Source organism: Lygodium microphyllum, unplaced genomic scaffold (genome assembly GCF_053477565.2).
Source record: "Lygodium microphyllum isolate KBCC unplaced genomic scaffold, Lygodium_microphyllum_v1.1.10 scaffold_60, whole genome shotgun sequence".
In the NCBI taxonomy this organism is placed as follows: domain Eukaryota; kingdom Viridiplantae; phylum Streptophyta; class Polypodiopsida; order Schizaeales; family Lygodiaceae; genus Lygodium; species Lygodium microphyllum.
This window is the reverse complement of record NW_028229543.1, coordinates 703,953-726,918: the sequence shown is the minus strand read 5'-3', so window position 1 is coordinate 726,918 and position 22,966 is coordinate 703,953. Positions and strand designations below refer to the sequence as shown.

General features: G+C 42.5%; 2 pseudogenes; both read left to right on the top strand.

The window, feature by feature from the left end:
- Nucleotides 1-9,267: 9,267 nt before the first annotated feature.
- LOC148008857 (small ribosomal subunit protein uS14 pseudogene) lies at nt 9,268-9,655 on the top strand (annotated as a pseudogene).
- A 9,019-nt stretch (nt 9,656-18,674) lies between these two features.
- Nucleotides 18,675-18,844, top strand: LOC148008856 (small ribosomal subunit protein uS14 pseudogene; annotated as a pseudogene).
- The last annotated feature ends 4,122 nt before the right edge of the window (nt 18,845-22,966 follow it).

The window sequence follows — 22,966 nt, the reverse complement described above, 5'->3', positions numbered from 1 at the left end:
TCGATTGTGAAGATGCAATGTCTCATCCTCATTGGAGGATGTACTGTTTGTTGACTCAGCATGTCCCATACTAGTAGAAAGTGACGACATAATTACACCTGAATCATGACATATATGATTTCATTTGTTATATATGTTATATTCCCTAAATGCATTGATATTTACAACATGGAGGTAAATATTTTGATATTGAAAGACTAGGAAAGTCATGTTGATTCAAAAACAACCAAAAGCTAGCATTTAATCAGTTTAATTCTAATTGTGTGTCTATCAGCGTGTGTAATATGTCTTATCTAAGCATATACACGCGCAATTACACGCACTTATAGACGCGCTACACAAATATTTAAAAAAATTAAAAAAAGTTTTGGCTTTCTTTTCAAACCAGTGCTTTCCTACGTTTTTTGCGTGTTTTCTGTAGTTCAAGCTCGACATCACTAATCATGTCTATCTATCACTTCATGAAGACAATGAGGGAAGGAAGTAAGAGTGAAAAGAGGACAAGAGGAAGGAAGAGCCAAAGAGTAAAGAACAAGAGCCAAACAGCAAGGAAGAGAAGAAGAATCAAGCAACCTACCAAGGGAAGGGAGAAGGAGGACAAGGAGCTTACAATCTAGCCGCCACTCGTCGGAATAAGCAAAGAAGGTGAGTTCTTCTTTTGTCTCTCAATCTTATTTCTCTCTCTCTCTCTCTCTCTCTCTCTCTCTCTCTACATGCTTTAGACTATCATCTATGGAGGTTTTTTGTGTGTTTTTTATAACAATTTGCAAAGTATGGTCCGACTTTGCGCGTCTGTCAGTGCATCTAGATGACAGTGTAGACGCAGGTATAGATGCAGGAATAGACGCGCTGATAGACACCAGTATAGACGCAGGTATAGATGCAGCGTGTAATATGTTTTATCTGCACAGGGTAGAAATGGGTTTTTGCTTGTGTAGATGTGGAATCCTGGATATTCCAGCACTGATCCTGAGTTGAAACGCATGAACAACACTTTAGCGGAGTTTTCTAGAGGTGTTAGTAGTTTTTTTGGAGGTTTTTCCAACAAGGAGCAGTTCATGGGGAGATAACCAGTTATCTTGGTCGCCCTCCCATTGAGAGGAGGTTTTTAGAGTCATTTCTGGGAAACCTATCACATCTTTGCCTAGCCCTGTCGCACAAACACCAAACCTTGGCACACCAAACCTTGGTACATCTCTACTAATAGGTACTCCACGTACTATGCATACACACAGATCAACTGATGCACATGGATAAGCTGAAGTACATGGATTTACCGAAGCATGTGCATCTGCAGAAGCATGTGCATCGAGTGAGGTAGAGGGTAGTGCCCGTCGAGGGAGGAGGGAGAGTCGTGCGGGAGGACAAGGAGGTCGAGCGCTTTGTGGGGGTTGCCTAGGAGGTGGCTCTCGATCACCCTCATCGAGAAATAAGAGAGGTGAGCCTCCACAAATGTACTACTCTGTCACAGATATTGGTGGTATCTTGCATAACCCTGAGGGAAGGGAAGTGATAGCCTACTTGAGGAGTGTCGTGCATGCCACATACAAAGATTGTATGATTCCCTTCAAGCACAAAAAAAATGGTTTGTGGTAAGAGGTGGTGCGGGCAGTACATAGAAGATACCCTAATCCTGAGAATTTACGATTCTCAAATGATTGGGAACAGTCAAAGGTGAGAGACGCGCTTCATAATAAGAGGTCTCACCTTATGACACGCGTTAAGGAGTCACTGTGGAGACAAGAGCAGGGGCGCTCTGGATATGGCCAACCACCCAATTGCCACCGCAGGGAGTGGAAAGAGGCCAAGAAGAGAGCAACAGAGAAAAGGACAAGTCGCCAGCATGCAGAGGCGCGATGTATCCAGATGGCAACCATGGGATCGTCGCATTATGGATTGCATGGCAGGGAATCATGGGAGGCTAAGTCTGTAAGTATTTTTTGATTTTTTAAAAAATTAAAATTTGTAAATTTTTTCAATTCATTATGTAGTGTGTTCTAATACATTGCACGTTAAAATTGTTTTATAGTATGATATCGTTGGTAGGATGCCTACTCCTAAAGAGGTAGGCTACCATTGAGGTTAAAACTGGGCGTCCACTTGGCAGCATTTCTACGAGGAGGGACTCATCACGGAGGAGTAATATAATCGTGCCATGAGGATTCCACAATCAGAAGAGGCATGTTTTATTTTTTACATGAAAAGTATACGTAACTCTAATTTATTGTTTGTAACGGTATTTATATACCTTAATCCTTTGTGTAGGCGAACCGTGATGCAGTTGAGGATAGCGAAGGGGGGACTAGCAGTAGCGGTGGTGGTAGCGATGATGATGCCTCTTCTAAGGAGATGTAGAGGAGCCCCATGCATGCATACCTCCCCTTGGCTTGTAGTTTTCATTTTTGATATGTATTACTTTCAACTAGTGCTTGCGACCATGACCATACTTGAGGTCACAAGCACTAGAACTCGTCATGTAAAAACGTTTCATCTATATATATGAAATTTCATGTTCTACATACATTGTTTTGTTTTCAGTACAAAAATCTTCAAAATATTTACAAATGTTTCAGCATAGTATGCTCATCATGTGTTATTATCAATATATGGACTTTGGCTCTCCACATTCTTTTACTTTTAGTATAATAATCTTTCTCTGTTTTCCCTAAGCATACAATTTGATGTTGATGGGAGAAAAAAACCAGAGAGCATGTGACTTGCAAAGCCACATGCTCTCTGGTTTTTTTTTCATATCTCTGTTTTACGCGTCTATCCGCACGTCTAAATTGCAGGAAAAATGTGCGTCTATTATCGTCAAAAAAATTGCAGAGTACACGCCTTTGTAGATGCTCAGTTACATGCGTGTATAGATGCAGAATATGAATATATCTACCATTTTATAAATATGATTATATATTTAGGAAGCGTGTCAATAGGAAGCGTGTGAATATATCTACTTTTTTATAAATATGATTATATATTTAGGAAGCATGTCAATAGGCACGTCTATATGTGCGTGTACATTTCACTATAAGCACGCTTGTAGACGCAAAATTTTAGACGCGGTAGTAGACGGGGTAATAAACGCGCCCAATATTTTTTAATACAATTCAAATATTGCGTCTACAAGCGTGTCTATTGAGCCTTTTTGTTGTAGTGCTACTTCCACTACTACAACAACAACAAATAAGAAAACTAGACAACAATAAACAAGAAAACAAAAAAAACTATTACTACAACAACAACAACAAGAACAACAACAAACAAGAAAACCACTACTACTACTACAACTACGACTAGGACTATGACCACGACTATGACTACGACTACAACTATGACTACAACCAGGACTAGGACCAGGACCAGGACCACGACTATGACTATGACTATGACTATGACTACGACTATTACTACCACTACCATTACCACTATAATAAACAAGAAAAGAAGAAAAAACAACAACAACAACAACTACTACTACTACAATAACAATAAACAAGAAAAGAAGAAAAAATTACTACTACTACTACAACAAAAAACAAGAAAAATAAACAACAATAAACAATTAAAGAAAAAAAAAACTACTACTACTACAATATCAAACAAGAAAACAACAACCTCTCCCTTCTTCTCTCTCTCCCTTCCTCTCCCTCTCCCTCTCTTTCTCTCTTTTCCTATTATGTTTAATGTTTTCTCCCTCTCTCTCTCATTGTTTCTTTCCTTTTCTCTCTTCCTCTTCCTCTCTCTCTCTCATTTCCTCTCTCTCCCTCACCCTCTCTCTCTCTTTCTCTCTTTCCCTATTATATTCAATGTTTTTTCTCTTTCCTCTCCCCACTTCATTTTATTTTCTCTTTCTCTCCCTCTCTCATTTCCTCTCCCTCCCTCTCCCTCTCTTTCTCTCTTTCCCTATTATGTTTAATGTCTTTTCTCTCTCCTCTCCCTCTCCCTCTCTCATTTCATCTTCCTCCCTCTCCCTCTCCCTCTCCCTATCTTTCTCTCTTTCCCTATTATGTTTAATATTTTCTCTTTCTCTCTCTCGTTCTTTCTTTCCTTTTCTCTCTTTCTCTCCCTCCCTCACCCTCACCCTCTCTTTCTCTCTTTCCCTATTATGTTTAATGTTTTTTCTCTCTTCTATCCCTCTCTCATTTCCTTTTCTCTGTTCCTCTACCTCTCCCATTTCCTCTCCCTCTCTCTCTATTTCTCTCTTTCCCTATTATGTTTAATGTTTTTTCCCTCTCTCTCTCATTCCTTCTTTCCTTTTCTCTCTTCCTCTCCCTCTCTCATTTCCTCTCCCTCCTTCACCCTCACTCTCTCTTTCTCTCTTTCCCTATTATGTTTAATGTTTTTTCTCTTTTCCTCTCCCTCTCGCTTTCCCTAGTATGCTTAATGTTTCCCTCTCTTTCCTCTCACTCTCTATCCTCTCCCTCTCTTTTCTCTCTCTCCCTCTCCCTCTTCCTCTCGCTCTCTCATTTCCTCTCCCTCCCTCTCCCTCTCCTTCTCTCTTTCCCTTTTATGTTTAATGTTTTTTCTCTCTCCTCTCCCTCTCTCATTTTCTTTACTCTCTTTCTCTCCCTCTTTTTCTCTCCTTCCCTATTTTGTTCCCACTCTCTTGTTTCCTCTCCCTCCCTCTCCCTCTCCCTCTCTTTCTCTCTTTCCCTATTATGTTTAATGTTTTTTTCCTCTCTCTTGTTCCTTCTTTCCTTTTCTCTCTTCATGTCCCTCTCTCACCCTCTCCCTCTCTTTCTCTATTTCCCTATTATATTTAATTTTTTTTCTCTCTTCCTCTCTCCCTCTCTTTCGCTATTATGTTTAATGTTTCCCTCTCTTTCCTCTCCCTCCCTCTCCCTCTCCTACTCTTTCTCTCTTTCTCTATTATGTTTAATTTTTTTTCCCTCTTTCTCTCGTTTCTTCTATCCTTTTCTCTCTTCCTCTCTCTCTCTCATTTCCTCTCCCTCCCTCTCCCATCTATTCTTAGAATGGAGATAAATCCTATAAGTATAACTAGACCACCTAGACCTTAGGTGTGCTATCCACTAAGTGATAGTCCAGTCCACTATGTAGATGAGCCTAGTGGCAATGAGCCTTATATAAACCCATACATATCATATGATAAAGAAGGCAGTGCAGTCCTTAAATATGATCAATAAAAGTGATGGCATTAGGTAGAGGGAGAGGCAAATGCCTAAGAGCACAAACCCAAGATCCAATCATGTATTGGACTTACGGTTACCCGACACATTTCTTCACACTACCCAAAGAGAGACCAAGCAAATAGAGATAAGGTTGACCTCAGATGCGCTGAGTGTGGAATCACTCATCTCTTTGTCAATTTCCCTAGATGGAGTCTCTCCTCTGGTTCGTGAAAAATGAGTCATTGATTGTTTGTTTGGTATCGAAGGCCACATCTATCCCATTTCATGTCATGATTCGTGCGTAGACAAATCAGATTGATAGATCATTACCAGGGCCTAGCAACCTTGATGCAACCTCAATTGAAAAGAAGAGTCGAAGATGGAGGAAGAAAAGGCCAAACGCTAAGGTCACCCTCAAAACTAAAAGTACCATAACAGTGCCTATTGGAAGGAAAGTCATTGATGTAGTTGACCATAAGGCTGCAGGTATGGAAGTCTCTGATTTTGTCTGAAAATGCATGACATCATGCTAAGAACCTACAACAATTAGTGCAAGGTCGTGACCTAAGGTGCTAACACTTGGTTGGCAAGTGGTTTTTGCCATAATGCATACATTGGATGTGTGGGTGCGTTGGTTGTCTCATCATCTCCTACAGTTTGGCTATGTCCATCCTAATATCTGCTAGCTCTTGTCCTGAATCAGTGTCCTTACCTTTATCATGTGCGCTTGGGCCTACTCTCTCACTCGGTGTTGAGGCCTTTTGAAACTCATGGCACTGAGCTCTTCTCGATTCAATTCTTTGGAGTTTCTTCCTTGAGATGGTCATCCACTCTAGTACCTTCTTGAAAGCTCCTTGCCAGTGCATCTTGCTGCAAGCTCGAGTTGCCAGCCAAGGCTTTATAGAGCTCTTCGCTTTGTATTCCACTGATGAATACCATGGATAATGCTATTTCGGTTGCTTGGTCTCTTGCCCATAGGGATTCTCTTGAAGAGGCTCCTCACATGGGTCACATAATCTTGAATATCCTCTTTCTCTCTCTGCTTGACATTCATGAGTCGCACTAGCAGGTTGTCGGAGTACCCAGGTTTGAAAAATCTCTTAATGAAGATACTTTTCAAGCCATTGAAATTGGCACGCTCTCTAGTATCCAAACTCGTGTACCAGGTGTCCTTGTCACCTACCGAAAGCTTGGGAGTGTTGAGTAGAATCGTGAGAATGTTGGCCTCGTAGACTTGCTTAAATTGTTCCACAAAGCTGTACATGTTGTCATTTTCTTGGTATTTGTCCACAGCTACTTTGCCACCATAGGAATTTTCAATTGGCTCTTAGAGCCTTAGTTGACTTCTAACCCCACTAGTAGCAATGTTGCTAATGCTGCAACGCTTTGCTCCTGTTGTCGTGCTATCTAGTAGTCACTTCATCAAAAGCTCGCTCAATGTGAGGTCTCCTTCTAGGGCTCTCTTGCTCTCCAACCGATTTCTACCTGCTAGGGCTAGCACTCTCTAGATCTCTCGCATTTCCATGCTTTGGTGCAAGATCCTAGTTTGATGGTCCTGGTTGTATGCACCTACGCCTTGCAGATCCCTACATGCCAGCTTCCTCTCCTCCTTGAGATCTGCTATGATATCCTCTACAAGTCTACTACCATGTTCTAGCTGGGTTTCAGCATCGTATTTGTTCACTAACTACTGGACCGCCTTAGAAAAGTCTCCTAGGTCAAGTTCCTCATTTCTTATACAGCATGAGTTGCCCTCTTCCATGTCTAAGTCTTCCTGTTGCGCTAAGTTGTTGATAAAGTTGATAAGGTTGCGTAAATCCACATCGCCGATAGTGTTGGTCCTCGTTGTGTCTTGCTCTTCAGTCGTGTTCCTTGCCTGGTCCGACCTTTCGTGATTTGATTACCCATCTATGTCTTGGGATATTCTCTTACTGGTAGGTTCCTTCAAGTTCTTATGTTTGGGTGAGTTCCTTGTTAATTACAATCTGTTCTCAACTTACTCTCACTCTATGAGTGCGTGTGCGTGTATGCTCTTTTTTATGCACTGTGCAAAATGAGACTTTTAGCTCGTCTCCAATGTGTTTCAAGGACTGGAAATCAAGAGTGAGTGAGAAAACAAAGTGTCTAGGAAACTCTAGCATTCTTGTCATGGGTTTAGCTTGATAGGCTTGTATTCTCAATTTATAGCCGTCCTTGCTGGTTCATAGGGTTCTCCACTATGTCCTCCACTCAATCCAGATTCGTTTGGGCTCTACGACTCCGCTTGATGTGCTAGTGGATTGGATCATTGGATGGTCAACTAGTGTCCTCTCTATGTCTGGGTCTCATCGATTTCTTTGTTCGTTGTGCGAGAAAGGCATCTCAAGCGTCTATATGGTCTTCGAGTGTTTGTACATAGCCAGTGTTTAGGTGGGTTTGGTCCAAAATTTTAAAAATTCTAGGAAAATCAGACTCGACCCAAAAGGTCCGAATTGCAAGGGCCAAGTGACTAACTCGGACGGTTCGAGTGGCCGGGTTGAACTAGGTCGAAGTGGGCTAGGGCGAATAGCACGTGGCTCGAGTGGCCGAGGCCAAATATGAAATTCGAACAGGCCGAGTGGCCGAAGGTTGAGTACCTAGTCTAGTCAAGTGGATGACTCGGATGGGCAGAGTTTGGGTGGGCCGAGTACTAAGTGTCTGAATGTGCCTGACGAGGGCCAAATTTTCACGCGTTATCGTATTGCTGCGCATTCGAGATGTGAAAACCACCCGAAAGTTGTGTGTGCGATTTAATACTTTATGCACACTTAGTTGTTGTGATTACATTTATTCTCTGCGTATGAGTATAGATGCTCACATGAAGGGCTTCACTTCAGATGTTTTTGTTAATAGCACACTTATTAATATTTATGGTAAATGTGGCAGCATTTTAGAGACAGAGGCGCATTGCAGATCGTTTGAGGAGGTTTCTTAGAGTTTGGAGAGAGTGGCAAACCGTTCCATCGTCAATTCGGCCTGGGACAACCATACCAAGTCAACCTTTGGTGGGAATTTTGCAGCCAAAAACCCCCCAAGAAGCAAAAGTTGCACCTTTACTTGCAAGAAGTGATATTATAGTTACACGAAATATTGAGTGGGCCAATCTTTTGGTTGGTTTTGAACAAGCAAATCGATATGTTATCATGGACCCTCGAGAAGGATTAATGATGGTTGGGTACATAATTGAATCAAGCCATTGGCTGCTTCGTCAATTTCTACACCGAAGGCGGCCATTCATTGCTTCTATTATGGATGCATCAGGCAATGTCCTATTTACTGTGAGGAGACCGCCTTGGTTCATTAACAGCACGATTTATGCTGAGATAGATGGAGGAGTTGTGGGCTTTGCCAAAAGGAGATGGAATTCTAGGGGCTTTTTCGGGGACAAAGGAGCCGTGCTTTAGGGGAAAGGAGCCGTGTTTTGGGGGGGAAAAAGAGAAGCTTTTGTGTTTTTGAAAAGTGCTTTGGGGAGAGAAAGGGAAAAAGTAAGGAGGACGATACTCTGCGCTGGGAAAACAGAGGACGGCATCAGCTGTGAGGAGGAGGCTTCAACGGAAAAGCATCGATTACAGAAGAGGGTTCGACGGAGGGTTCGACGAAGTAGCTGAGAGGGGGTGGTCTTCAATCTGGCAAAAAGGCTACTTCATGAAAAGCCATTGGGACATCGAGGACGATCATTTTGACAGGCAACACGCAATTTTGCTCTTCTTTTTCCGTCATCGCATTTCCCTACTCCAACTGATTCTGCTACTCGGAATCAGAATGACGTTCTGAATCTGGAGCTCCGATGCAACACACAAAGAAAAGGAGGGAACAATTGTGTATCTTTATTGGATGCAGAAGGGAGTTCAATTCCTGAAGTGCAGATGCAGACTGAGGGAGATCGAAAATTTCTTTAAAAGAACTTGATTGTGAAGACGAAGAAGAGGGAGTCGAAGAGCTATGGGGAGAGGAGGACATGAATCACGGGAGTCCTTGCATATCTAGAAAAGGAAAACTGATAACGATGAACTACAGCCGATCAGAGAGGAACGAGGAGAAAACGGAGAGTTCGTGCGTCGCGTTATCGCCTGTGCATCGGTGAACCTCGTCTCGCTGCAGTGATCGGGCCAGTAAGATGGGGCATTCGGCCGTGTGGAACTCTCATCCCAAGAAGTATGGAGCAGGATCTCGCGCATGTCATGTGTGCAGGAACGGCCATGGCTGGTTCGGAAGTACAACATCATGTGCTGCCGTCAGTGCTTCCGGATTTATGCCAAAGACATCGGCTTTGTAAAGTACCGTTAATGCGATGGAGAGGACTTACTGTGGGTGGATTCTACAGCTTGGAAGTAGTTGGGGTATTCCTTTCAGCCTGTTAGCCTGAAGGTGCTGCCAGGATTTTTGTATGGATTGCCTGCCCAGTGATTTAGAAAAGAACAATTTTGGAGCTACTCGTTATCCAGTGGCAGAACATGTATAGATGAATTCGGGATGTACCAGTGAGCCGAGATGCGATTTTGTGATATCACTTGTGTTTGATAAGGCTGTACTTGAGCCTACATTTTGTCCTATGTATGCACAAATGTGTGTCCAACTTAGCAAAGTGCCCGTTCTACAACTAATTGCTGCAGCAAACATTGGATTCGCAAAGTGCTTGTTCTCAAAGGGCTTGCAAAACCAGCAGAAGTAGAAGATGGTGTGGGCACAAGAAGCCAGCCTATGACGAGGCAGCAGTGAGCATTGTGGCCTCACTTAATGCCTGTGCTAAGCAGAAGGATCTGATCGAAGGTGCTAGGCTACATGCAAATGTTTTGAAGAGCGGCCTGCTCGAAAGTAACCGCCATATAGCGAACACTCTTGTCAGGGCTTTGAGGGTGCAGCACAAAGATGTTATAAATCATACCTATATTCATTTCCTGAAGATGTTATGCTTGGCCAACTGGTCTCTTTCTCTCTGAGTTCTTGTTTACTTATCCTGCCATGTTTACTACGCGCTGCTGTTTGGAGATTGGTGCTGGTGTGGAGGGTAAGCAATATCTGCCTGGCTTACTTGAATGCTTCAAAGAGAGCTGCTAAAGCCATCCTGGTTCACGCGAACGCTGCCTGAAGTGCTATGAATGCAACCATGGACAACTACAATTATACACTCTGAACAGCGCACTAATGTACCAACCCGCTATCATTTCCAGCATGTCAATGCCTCATGAAGAGCTATTAGTTTTGTCTTGATTTAAGTACCATTTGTCCTTGAACCACACCATCAAACTAACTTGAAGAAAGAAGTCGTGCTGTCCAAATTTCCAGCTCACCGATTGCTATTTCTGCTTTTATGCCTGTATATCATGAATGATGAGAAAACATGAGATTTCAAGGCAGATTCTAAGCTTTCCTTTGATCATCCATATTCCTCAACAGAAATTGTGTTTGTTCCTGATAAAGAGTGCCAGAAATCTGATTTATTAGCCACAATTGATGAATATCTCTGGATCTGACAATTCAGAGGCTGTTCAAGTTTCTTCTTCTTGAAACAGTGTCTTGGGATTAATTTCTCATCTTGATTAGTCACCTGTTTGATCTTTTATCTTGAAATTAGTCAAGGTCTTCTGTAGACACGACTTTGCTTTGCTTTGGCAAATCCTTGGACATCTTTGGTGAACCCGACGTGAAAGCGTCGCAGAAATTTCAGGATGGGAGATACTTCAGCCTCTATTTCAGCTTCTTCTACAATTCCAGCTGCCTCTACTTCAGCTCCATCTATGACTGCTGTGTCAAGTACTTCAACGGAGGATGTAAAACAGATTTTGCAGAATATGTCCATGTATATGCAGCTTCAAAATCAGCAAACACAAATGTATATGCAGCAGCAACAACAATTGCATCAACAGCAGTTGTCTCAGCAAAGGCAACTCTATTCAGAGCAGGAGAATGCAAACAGCGCGACTAAGGCTATTGAAGCAGTTGAGAGTGAGAAGAAGCTATTTGACAGGCGTAATGTTTCAGCATATTTGAAGACATATGAGATCAAGATGGGGTTTTTTGGAGTTCCTGCTGGACTTATGAGTAAGTACTTCCTTCGTCTTGTCACACCTGCTTTGAGGACAAAAGTGACTGATCTTTTTATTCAAAATACACATTGGAAAGATTTTAAGAAGGCTCTAAAAGAAGAATACTTCCTTGAGGACTTTGGTATGGCTACTCGGCGGTCATTCTGAGAGTGGGTCTACATGCCAAACAAGGGTCTTGCTGCTTCGGAGTTGATTCGAGAATTCGAAGAGAGGTATAGTCAGCTTGATGCCATTGAACAAAGAGCATTGGATGTTGAAAAAGTTGAGCTTTTCTTGCAAGCTGCAGATCCTGCTCTTCAAGAAGAATTGAGTGAGCTTCTTGAAGATCGCACGAAGCCTATGGGTCTTAAAACTGATTGGCAGGCTGCTCAGGATGCAGTCTCGACTTTGACCAAGAGGAGGATATGGAAGACTCGCCTATAGAATGGTTCCATGACACCTACACCATCATCAGCTCCTATGCCTACTTCTATCCCTGTTATTTCTTCTCCTCCTCGGCCAGTTTCTTGGCCTATGCCAGTGCCTACTGTTTCTACTCCACCTATTCCTCCTGTTCCACGACCGATGCCTACACCTTCTGCTCCAAAACCATCCGCTCCATCGGTGCCTACCTCTCTTGATGACATAATCAAAGGCATCACAGATTTGACACTTGAGTCAGTCAAAGCGGAGTTGGTGGGTAAGTTGAAGGAGCACTTTGCTTCGACTGTGCCTACTACTTCTTCTAGTGCTCCTACTGCACCTAGGAGTGCTCCTAGTGCACCTAGGAGAGATCGGAGATGTATTTGGTGTGATAGTACGGAGCATCAGCATTGCAGGGATTGTGACTCTTTCCAGGATGCAAGGAGGCAGAATTTGGTATATTGGGGGCAAGATGGTAAGATTTGGTTGACTGAGACAGGAGCTCCACTTGCTACCAACTTTGGTAAAGGTGGAATGAAGAAGTTAGTGGAGGACATGGCTGCGCGTACTTCTTATGTGACAGTTAGAGGTGATGCTTCTGCATATGGAGTACAGATTGAGAAGGGATTAGAGACTCAGTCCGCACTATGGACTTATGCTATGGAGACTGCAAACAAGGGGAAAATTCAGCAAACTGTTTTGACTAGTGCAGGCTCTAGCATCAGATCAGAGACAGGTTGGGACTCGCCTGTTGACAGGTACTCTATTTATGCTTATTTGGCTAAATCTCATGGTGCAGATGTACTTGTTGAGGAGAAACGTAAGAGGGATGAAGAAAATCCAAGTGCAGCTAAGAAGACTAGAGGGGGTGAGTTTGTTTCTCCACCTACTGCAGGACCGTCTTCAAGACCAGGGCCAGATCGACAGATGGAGGATGCTCAAAAGAGGGAAAAGAGGCAAGAGCCTAGAGAGAGAAAGCAGCCAGGATTCAGATTGATGTCCGATATTGAGACATCTACAGACATGAAGAAAATCTTTAATGATAAGATACTTGGCAGTGAGGTGACTTTCACTATTTCTGAGATTTTGGGCATCTCAAAAAGAGAGTTTCAGGATCAGTTTCAGGAGGTCTTGAAGAGGAAAAGACATGCATTGGTTACCACTGATACATAGGGAGTTTTGATTGGAGAGTTGGATGAGGATGATGATGAGGTTATGGTTAATAATGCTTTTGTTTTTCCGCAGGTAGAGAAGAGGGTTCAGCCTATGCATTATGCTGAGATTGATGAGCCTGTCATGATACCGCGTAGTCACTTTTCGCGCAGCCATTGGGCTAGAGCAACTACAGAGACGATGGTAAAGGTTGGAGAAAAACAGGTGCCTTATGTTGCATTGGTTGATCATGGTTCAAAGATTAATCTCATAGTTCATGGAGTTTATGAGAGTAACAGATGGCCTATGGATATAGAGCATGGGTGGCGTATGAGAGCCGCCAATAATACTGCAGGTGATTTATATGCTGCTTGCCCTAGTGTCAGGGTTTCTATTGGTGATGTAGAGGAGGATTTTCATTTCTTTGTGCAGGATTCATGCTCTTATCCCATAATTCTTGGTCAGCCATTCATTACAGAGATGCGCATAGAAACAAAGGTCATGGATGATGGATCTGCTTATGCACGGATTCGCAGTAAAGATGGTATGAGAGCAGTTCAGTTTATGACTGTATGTGTGAACCATGTTAGAAACAGGGATACTCTCAGAGATGCACCCTTGCCCACTGTGAGGGATTCGGGTTTTCATTAGGTACCGCCATTTCGCGAGACGACGGTTGTACAGAGAAGAGGAGATTGGAGTTCTCGCCTCCTGGCAGCAGTGTTTTCTCCTCCGGTTATGTTGGGATTTCAGCAAACAGTTCGATGAGCTATCAGAAGACTTCTAGGTTGCCTAGAGCTGCCAGGCAGTATATATGCAGGAAGGAGAAAATTTTGAAAAATGCAGGAATTTTGGAGGATGATGAGTACATAGATGGTATGTATGACAGTGTGATTTGTGCAGATACGATGGCAGAGATGGGAGATATGCTGAAAACTGATATGCTGAATTGTCATGGTAATGTATTAGTGCAATCCCTGGACATGTTTCATGAAATCGTAGATTTTATGTCACAGATTGAGTCAGAGGCTGAGGAAACTCAGCAAAGAGTGTTGAGTGCTGAAGAAATTCAGCAAACAGAGTTTCCAGCTGGTTATGATCAGCTTTCAGAGAGACAGAGGGCTGAAAATTTTCAGCCAACAGAGTTTACTGCTGAAATATTTCAGCATTCAGAGTTTGGGGCTGTTCCTATGCAGTCCATAGAGCAGAGGACTGAGAATATTCAGCCATTGGAGTGCAGAATTGCTGATTTACAGCAAGGTTTATGTAATGCAGAAGAGCATAATGAAGCTAGGGTTGACACGAAATACAAAACTGTGGATAAGAAGGTGAAGCCGGTTGCTATACCGCTTCCATCTGACAGTGATCAGCAAATAGAGAGGGCTGCTAAACAGCAGATTTTGAGAAATCCGGAGCATATTGGTCATAAATTTTCAGTAGAGACACTTGCTGAATTGAAAATTGGAAATGGTGATTTCTTGTTACCCATAGAGAAGCAATGCTTTCAGGATATGCTTGAGCATCATGGAAGGGGATTTGCTTTTGTCCCACATGAGATTGGATGTGTGAATCCTGATGTTGTTGCTCCTATGGTCATTTTTACTATTCCTCATATCCCATGGAATCTCCGACCTATTCCAGTGCCTAAGGCACACTTGCCAAAGCTGATTGATTTATTGAATGAGAAAATCAGGATGGGAATCCTTGAGCCTTCATCTGCACCATACTCAAACAGGTGGTTTACAGTTCCAAAGAAAAATGGTACTCTCCGATTTATTCAGGACATGCAGCCAGTGAACAGAGTTACTATCAGGAATGTTGGTATAGGTCCAGTTGTGGATGAGTTTGCAGAGGCATTTGCTGGACGTGCCATCTATTCTTTGGGTGATTTGTATTCAGGATATGATCAGTTTCAGCTGGCTTTGGAAAGCAGAGACATAACCACCATGAGAACTCCTATTGGGCTTGTCAGGATGTGTACCTTGCCTCAAGGTGCCACTAATTCTGTTGCAGATATGATGAATGCAATGTATAAGGTCCTTCGTGATTACATACCTCAGCTTACTATGCCTTTCTTGGATGATGTGCCCATTAAGGGGTGTGCAGAAGAAGAAAAGAATGAGAGCCTAAATGAGCAGGGATGCAGATACTTTGTGGCTGATCATATTTCAGCATGTGAGAAGATTTTGGCTAGGTTAGAAGAAGTGAACTTGACACTTTCAGGGCAAAAATCTTTTTTTGGAGTGAATGAGGTTGTTATTGTTGGGCATATGTGTGGATATTATGGCAGGAAACCTTCACCTGATAAGGTGAATGCTATAGGCAAGATTGCAGAGTATTGTTCTACTACTTCGGAGGTACGGAGATTCATTGGTGCTTGTGTGTTTTATATAATTTGGATACCTCATTTTGCACACATTGTAGATTGTTTGTATCAGCTGCTTCGAAAGGGGCAGAAATTCTATTGGGATGAGAGCCACACTAAAGCCATGCGGAAATTGAAGAAGTTATTGCAGAATGCTCCAACTCTCAGGAAAGCGGATTATAATTGTGATAGGCCTATTGTATTGACAGTTGACACTAGTCCAATTGGCATAGGTTGGGCTGTGGGTCAAGATGATGCAGATGGAAATAGGTATGCTATTCGGTTTGGGGCGAAAGTCCTAAACGAGAGACAGAGGAGATATCCACAAATCAAGAGGGAGTTATTGGGGATTGTCACGGCTCTCAAATGTGACAAGGAGTACTTTATTGGAGCTTCAGTTGTGGTAGAGATAGATTGCTTGCCATTGATTGGTATGATCACGAGTTGCTCTACTCCGGATATAGCTATGTTGAGATGGATTGCATACATCAAGTCATTAAATCCGGAATTTAAACACATAGCAGGGAAGGATAATCCAGTGGCAGATATGTTGTCTAGAGCCAGATATGATGATGAGGAGACTCTACTTGCAGAAGAGGATGATGCAGAAATTTCAGCCATTATGGTTGATCATGTTTGTCATGTCTATGATATTGTGGCTTTTACAGAAGAACTTTATGATGGAGATTGGTTGCAGATTGGCAGGTACCTTAGTACACTAAGCAAAAGAGATGAATGGATAGATGAAGAGTTCAAGAAGATCAGAAGGAAAGCTTATGGTTATTTTCTCAAGGACGGATTTCTTTGGAAGCATCCGAAGAAAAGAGGCGGATTACCTTTGCGGGTTGTCTGCGATAGAGAGACACAGTTACAGGTGATGAAGGAGTTTCATGAGAGTCCTTGGGCTGGTCATAGAGGAGTATGGGCTACTTATGAGAAAATCAAGGAGAAATATTGGTGGAAAGGCATGTACAGAGATGTTTCTCACTTTGTTGAGACTTGCAGAGACTGCCAGATGTATTCAGTAGTGCGTCATAGAGATGAGCTTCATCCGACCTATCCGCTATGCATTCATTATAAGTGGGTAGTTGATTTGGTTACCATGCCTATGGGTCTATGGCAGATGAGATACATTGTTTTGGCTAGAGAGGATCTTACTAATCTTGTTGAGGGCAGATCTTTGAGAACGAATACCACTAGTGCAGTGTGTAAGTTCTTATTGGAGGAAATTTTCTGCAGGTATGGTTGTGTGGGTAAGATCACTGCGGATCGTAGTGAATTGGATGCAGATGAAGCTAGGGAGTTTTTCTCTCAGCTAGGAATCAAGTTGGCTCTAACCACAGCATACAATCCAGAGGGAAATGGAAAGAGTGAAAGAGGGCATCCGCCGATAGTGAAAGCATTAGCCAAAGCATGCAGCGGACGGATTGGAGAATGGCCGAGACTTCTACCATTTGCTTTATGGGCTGATCGTATGACTCATAGTGTTACCACAGGATATATGCCTGCAGAGTTGATGTATGGTCAGAAACCTGTTATGCCGATTGAGACTTGTGCTTTGACTTGGTCAGTTTTACCTTGGCAGGAGGATTTGACGAGAGAGGAGCTCTTAGCTCTTCGGATTCGACAGTTGGAAAGGAGACCTGAGGATATTCAGCTAGCTATTGATAGGTTGAAAGTTGCTAGACTAAGGAACAAGGACAGGTTTGATAGCAAGCATCGCTTGCGGCCTAGAGCAATAGAAGAGGGAGATTGGGTATTGGTCTTTGATAGCAGCCTTGAAAATCAGCATACTACACTTCGGAAGATGGTGAAAAGATGGTTTGGGCCATACATAGTCAGACATGTCTTTGATAATGCAACATATGAGCTGACTGAATTGGATGGGACAGTGCTTAGAGTGCCTATTGCTGGAAAAAGAATCAAGATTTTCAAGAAAAGGGATGATGAAGACTATGCATTGGAAGAATTTTCAAGAGAAGAGCAACGACAAGAAACTCCAATGGAGGAGACAGATAATCTTGTTGATCTACCGGAAATGCATAATGAAGAGATTGATCTGTTTGTAGATCTTGATGATAATGATCATGGGTAGTTGGCCCATCCGGAGGATGCGCAGGATTAGAGGGGGTGGATGTCATATTGCTGCGCATTCGAGATGTGAAAACCACCCGAAAGTTGTGTGTGCGATTTAATACTTTATGCACACTTAGTTGTTGTGATTACATTTATTCTCTGTGTATGAGTATAGATGCTCACATGAAGGGCTTCACTTCAGACGTTTTTATTAATAGCACAATTATTAATATTTATGGTAAATGTGGCAGCATTTTAGAGACAGAGGCGCATTGCAGATCGTTTGAGGAGGTTTCTTAGAGTTTGGAGAGACTGGCAAACCGTTCCATCATCAATTCGGCCTGGGACAACCATACCAAGTCAATCTTTGGTGGGAATTTTGCAGCCAAAAACCCCCCAAGAAGCAAAAGTTGCACCTTTACTTGCAAGAAGTGATATTATAGTTACACGAAATATTGAGTGGGTCAATCTTTTGGTTGGTTTTGAACAAGCAAATCGATATGTTATCATGGACCCTCGAGAAGGATTAATGATGGTTGGGTACATAATTGAATCAAGCCATTGGCTGCTTCGTCAATTTCTACACCGAAGGCGGCCATTCATTGCTTCTATTATGGATGCATCAGGCAATGTCCTATTTACTGTGAGGAGATCGCCTTGGTTCATTAACAGCACGATTTATGCTGAGATAGATGGAGGAGTTGTGGGCTTTGCCGAAAGGAGATGGAATTCTAGGGGCTTTTTCGGGGACAAAGGAGCCGTGCTTTAGGGGAAAGGAGCCGTGTTTTGGGGGGGAAAAAGAGAAGCTTTTGTGTTTTTGAAAAGTGCTTTGGGGAGAGAAAGGGAAAAAGTAAGGAGGACGATACTCTGCGCTGGGAAAACAGAGGACGGCATCAGCTGTGAGGAGGAGGCTTCAACGGAAAAGCATCGATTACAGAAGAGGGTTCGACGGAGGGTTCGACGAAGTAGCTGAGAGGGGGTGGTCTTCAATCTGGCAAAAAGGCTACTTCATGAAAAGCCATTGGGACATCGAGGACGATCACTTTGACAGGCAACACACAATTTTGCTCTTCTTTTTCCGTCATCGCATTTCCCTACTCCAACTGGTTCTGCTACTCGGAATCAGAATGACGTTCTGAATCTGGAGCTCCGATGCAACACACGAAGAAAAGGAGGGAACAATTGTGTATCTTTATTGGATGCAGAAGGGAGTTCAATTCCTGAAGTGCAGATGCAGACTGAGGGAGATCGAAAAATTCTTTAAAAGAACTTGATTGTGAAGACAAAGAAGAGGGAGTCGAAGAGCTCTGCGGAGAGGAGGACATGAATCACGGGAGTCCTTGCATATCTAGAAAAGGAAAACCGATAACGATGAACTACAGCCGATCAGAGAGGAACGAGGAGAAAACGGAGAGTTCGTGCGCCGTGTTATCGCATGTGCATTGGTGAACCTCGTCTCACTGTAGTGATCGGGCCAGTAAGATGGGGCATTCGGCCGTGTGGAACTCTCATCCCAAGAAGTTTGGAGCAAGATCTCGCGCATGTCATGTGTGCGGGAACGGCCATGGCTGGTTCGGAAGTACAACATCATGTGCTGCCGTTAGTGCTTCCGGATTTATGCCAAAGACATCGGCTTTGTGAAGTATCGTTAATGCGATGGAGAGGACTTACTGTGGGTGGATTCTATAGTTTGGAAGTAGTTGGGGTATTCCTTTCAGCCTGTTAGCCTGAAGGTGCTGCCAGGATTTTTGTATGGATTGCCTGCCCAGTGATTTAGAAAAGAACAATTTTGGAGCTACTCGTTATCCAGTGGCAGAACATGTATAGATGAATTCGGGATGTACCAGTGAGCCGAGATGCGATTTTGTGATATCACTTGTGTTTGATAAGGCTGTACTTGAGCCTACATTTTGTCCTATGTATGCACAAATGTGTGTCCAACTTAGCAAAGTGCCCGTTCTACAACTAATTGCTGCAGCAAACATTGGATTCGCAAAGTGCTTGTTCTCAAAGGGCTTGCAAAACCAGCAGAAGCAGAAGATGGTGTGGGCACGAGAAGCCAGCCTATGACGAGGCAGCAGTGAGCATTGTGGCCTCACTTAATGCCTGTGCTAAGCAGAAGGATCTGATCGAAGGTGCTAGGCTACATGCAAATGTTCTGAAGAGTGGCCTGCTCGGAAGTAACCGCCATATAGCGAACACTCTTGTCAGGTCTCTGAGGGTGCAGCACAAAGATGCTATAAATCATACCTATATTCATTTCCTGAAGATGTTATGCTTGGCCAACTGGTCTCTTTCTCTCTGAGTTCTTGTTTACTTATCCTCCCATGTTTACTACGCGCTGCTGTTTGGAGATTGGTGCTGGTGTGGAGGGTAAGCAATATCTGCCTGGCTTACTTGAATGCTTCAAAGAGAGCTGCTAAAGCCATCCTGGTTCACGCGAACGCTGCCTGAAGTGCTATGAATGCAACCATGGACAACTACAATTATACACTCTGAACAGCGCACTAATGTACCAACCCGCTATCATTTCCAGCATGTCAATGCCTCATGAAGAGCCATTAGTTTTGTCTTGATTTAAGTACCATTTGTCCTTGAACCATACCATCAAACTAACTTGAAGAAAGAAGTCGTGCTGTCCAAATTTCCAGCTCACCGATTGCTATTTCTGCTTTTATGCCTGTATATCATGAATGATGAGAAAACATGAGATTTCAAGGCAGATTCTAAGCTTTCCTTTGATCATCCATATTCCTCAACAGAAATTGTGTTTGTTCCTAATAAAGAGTGCCAGAAATCTGATTTATTAGCCACAATTGATGAATATCTCTGGATCTGACAATTCAGAGGCTGTTCAAGTTTCTTCTTCTTGAAACAGTGTCTTGGGATCAATTTCTCATCTTGATTAGTCACCTGTTTGATCTTTTATCCTGAAATTAGTCAAGGTCTTCTGTAGACACGACTTTGCTTTGCTTTGGCAAATCCTTCGACAGCGTTCGAGTAGGATGGGCTGAGTGAGTAAATATGAAAGGTTCCAGGGCCAATTTTGGGACTCATCCCAAAATTTCCATCACTTGGATGCATCGAACGTGGCATGTTTTTTTTGAAATGTTGAAAAAATCATCGGGCAGAGTGATTGTGGGCTTCACACTTAACTAGCACTTCCAAATTCTACCTATGCATGAAGGAGAAGGTGTGGGTATACCTGTAGTGGGCAACAAACTTGTCGATGGCATGATTGAAGCAGATCCATGCAATGAAGCTCTCTCTCTCTCTCTCTACCAGGGTGGTTTCAAATGAGCTCTCCCTTGGCCTCTTGGCTATTAAACCCCTTCCCTGCAAGGTTCTTGCCACTCCTTCTCCCTCTGTTGTTGACCTCAATCCCCTTAAGCACTCCTTCTTCCTGTTTTTCTTGATTTGTGTCCTACTTTGGCTTGGTTTACAACAACAAACCCCATGCTTTTTCAATTGATCTCTTAACCTTAACCTACTCTAAATGCAACAAAAATCGGAAGCAAAGTACTGAACTGATTTCTCCTACTCTTCTATTTATCCAACTATCAAAATAACCAAAATACTTGTTGTGAAGATAAAAAACCCCAAACTTCCTACCTATCTCAAGCTCTAGTTTGGGGATGAAACCCTTACTTCGATACTCGATTTGAAGCATACAAGCACTCAAGCTTGAATCCAAAACCAAAATGTAGAGGTGAGCTCAAGCGCAACCGCCAAGACCCACATACCACTTATTGTTCAAGTGTTTCAAGTAAGCACTAATGGCTACCTCTCACATAGCAGACACACTATCCCTCTCTATGAGTGTAGTGAGCTTACCTTAATGCCCGATCTAGTTACTTCCTCTCTCAAGAACTCCGATAGCTCCACGATTCGTGATGCAAGCTCAAGCATCCCTCAAGCCTTTTCCTCCAAAGTCCATCCTCCATAGCCATGTGTGAGATGAGAGAATAGAAGAGATGAAGAAGAGAGGAGATGGTGGAGGGATTCACCTCCAAGATCCCTCACCCTCACACACTCACTCCCTCATTCTTTCACACTCCCTCCATCAAGCACTCACAAGCAAGAAAGCAAGAGAAAATAAGAAGAGAATAAGAAAAGTTCACTTTGCCACACACCAAAGAATGAGTTCTCAGTCACTTTTTGAACTTTATATACATGCCCTAAAATCCCATGGCCATCCATCCTTTTTACATGGCCGGCTGTGGCCTAGGCCCTTTTCTCCATTGTCATCCTACCTTCCTAGCTTTCTTTCTATAGTCCATCTACCTTTACAATTTTCATAAGTGAGAACCTGATGCTCTTTAAAAAAATCCTTATGCACCTTGCGCTCTTTTACAAAAGTATTGACTTGCGCTTTTTCTTGTGCGCATTTTTCCTTAATTTAGGAATTTTTTGTGCTTCTTGTGTTTCCACATTCTTTTTAGTGCGCCTTTGTCTTCCGTTTCACTTTTGCCGTGGCCTTGTCCTCTACTTTAGTTTTTTTGGATTCCCCACACCTTGTTCGTCTGAGGGGTTGACAAAGGCCAAAGAACACATGAAGCTCTATGGTGCCGAGAAAAGGAAATCCCTTAAGGTTCAAGAAGGTAAGTTGTCCTCCTAAAAGTGCCAAGTCACACTACTCTACACTCAAGGATGGCTATAACAATAAGTTGTCGTGTTGTTATTATGGACCATACAAGATAGTCAAGAGAGTTGGTCTCCCTCCACTAATATTCATGGTTTCTTTTATGTGAGTTGGCTAAAACCTTTTATTGGGTCCCTCAAGGACTATGTGGACTATGTGGAGGAGGTATCGCCCATGGATAAAGATGGCATCATTTAGTATACTTCTAAGGCAACCATTGGACAAAGAGAAAAGAAGTTTAAAACTTAGTCCATTAAAGAATATTTGATTAAATAGTAGGATTCATCCTTGGACGAATCTTGGATACTAGTATCTATTTTGGACAATTTTTTCCATCTCAAATATGCAATCTTGGCTGAAGACTAGCTCAATTTTGTCCTGTTTGGATTAGAGAGAGCATACTATTAGAAAATAAATTTTACCCTACATTAATAATAGCCAAGTGTAACTTATCTAGCTAAAAGTATACTTCAATAGCTTTGTTTTGACTTGTCACATGTCTCATTCAAAGACGTTGATAGAAAGTTATGTTGAATTTTTTACACCATGCCTATTATGGATATCATGTTGTCCCTTGTTTGTAAGACCCTAACTATCAAGAATTGGTGGCCATCCTCAAAATTTGTTAACTCTTACATGATGCTCATATCATTTATATATCTATACACCCTAATTCCACATGGATTTGAGCTTTCACACATATATTTCACATTTTCTAATCCTTAATAAAGTAGTACTCTATAATCTCACTATTGAGCCAGACTAATTATAAGTCCTCACTTTGGGGTTGTGATGAAATATAAAAGGTGAGATATACCTCAACATGGTATATAAGGTGCAAAGAGACTCAATTAAGGCATCAATTAATCAAATAATAAAGTTGATTAACCTTCTATTAGACTTTTATACCTTCCTCTCTCTCTCTCTCTCTCTCTCTCTCTCTCTTTCACTCTCTTCTTATCTTTCTTTTATCTATCTAGTCTTTCTCTCTTCTATTTTGTCACTTTATCTCTCCTTTCTACAGTCTTCTCTCTTCTCTCTTCTTCCTCTCTAATTCTCTTCATTACCACTATCATTGTTAATTTCAACAGGGAAACATACAAAAACTTGCCATTTCTTGTAGCAAATATTA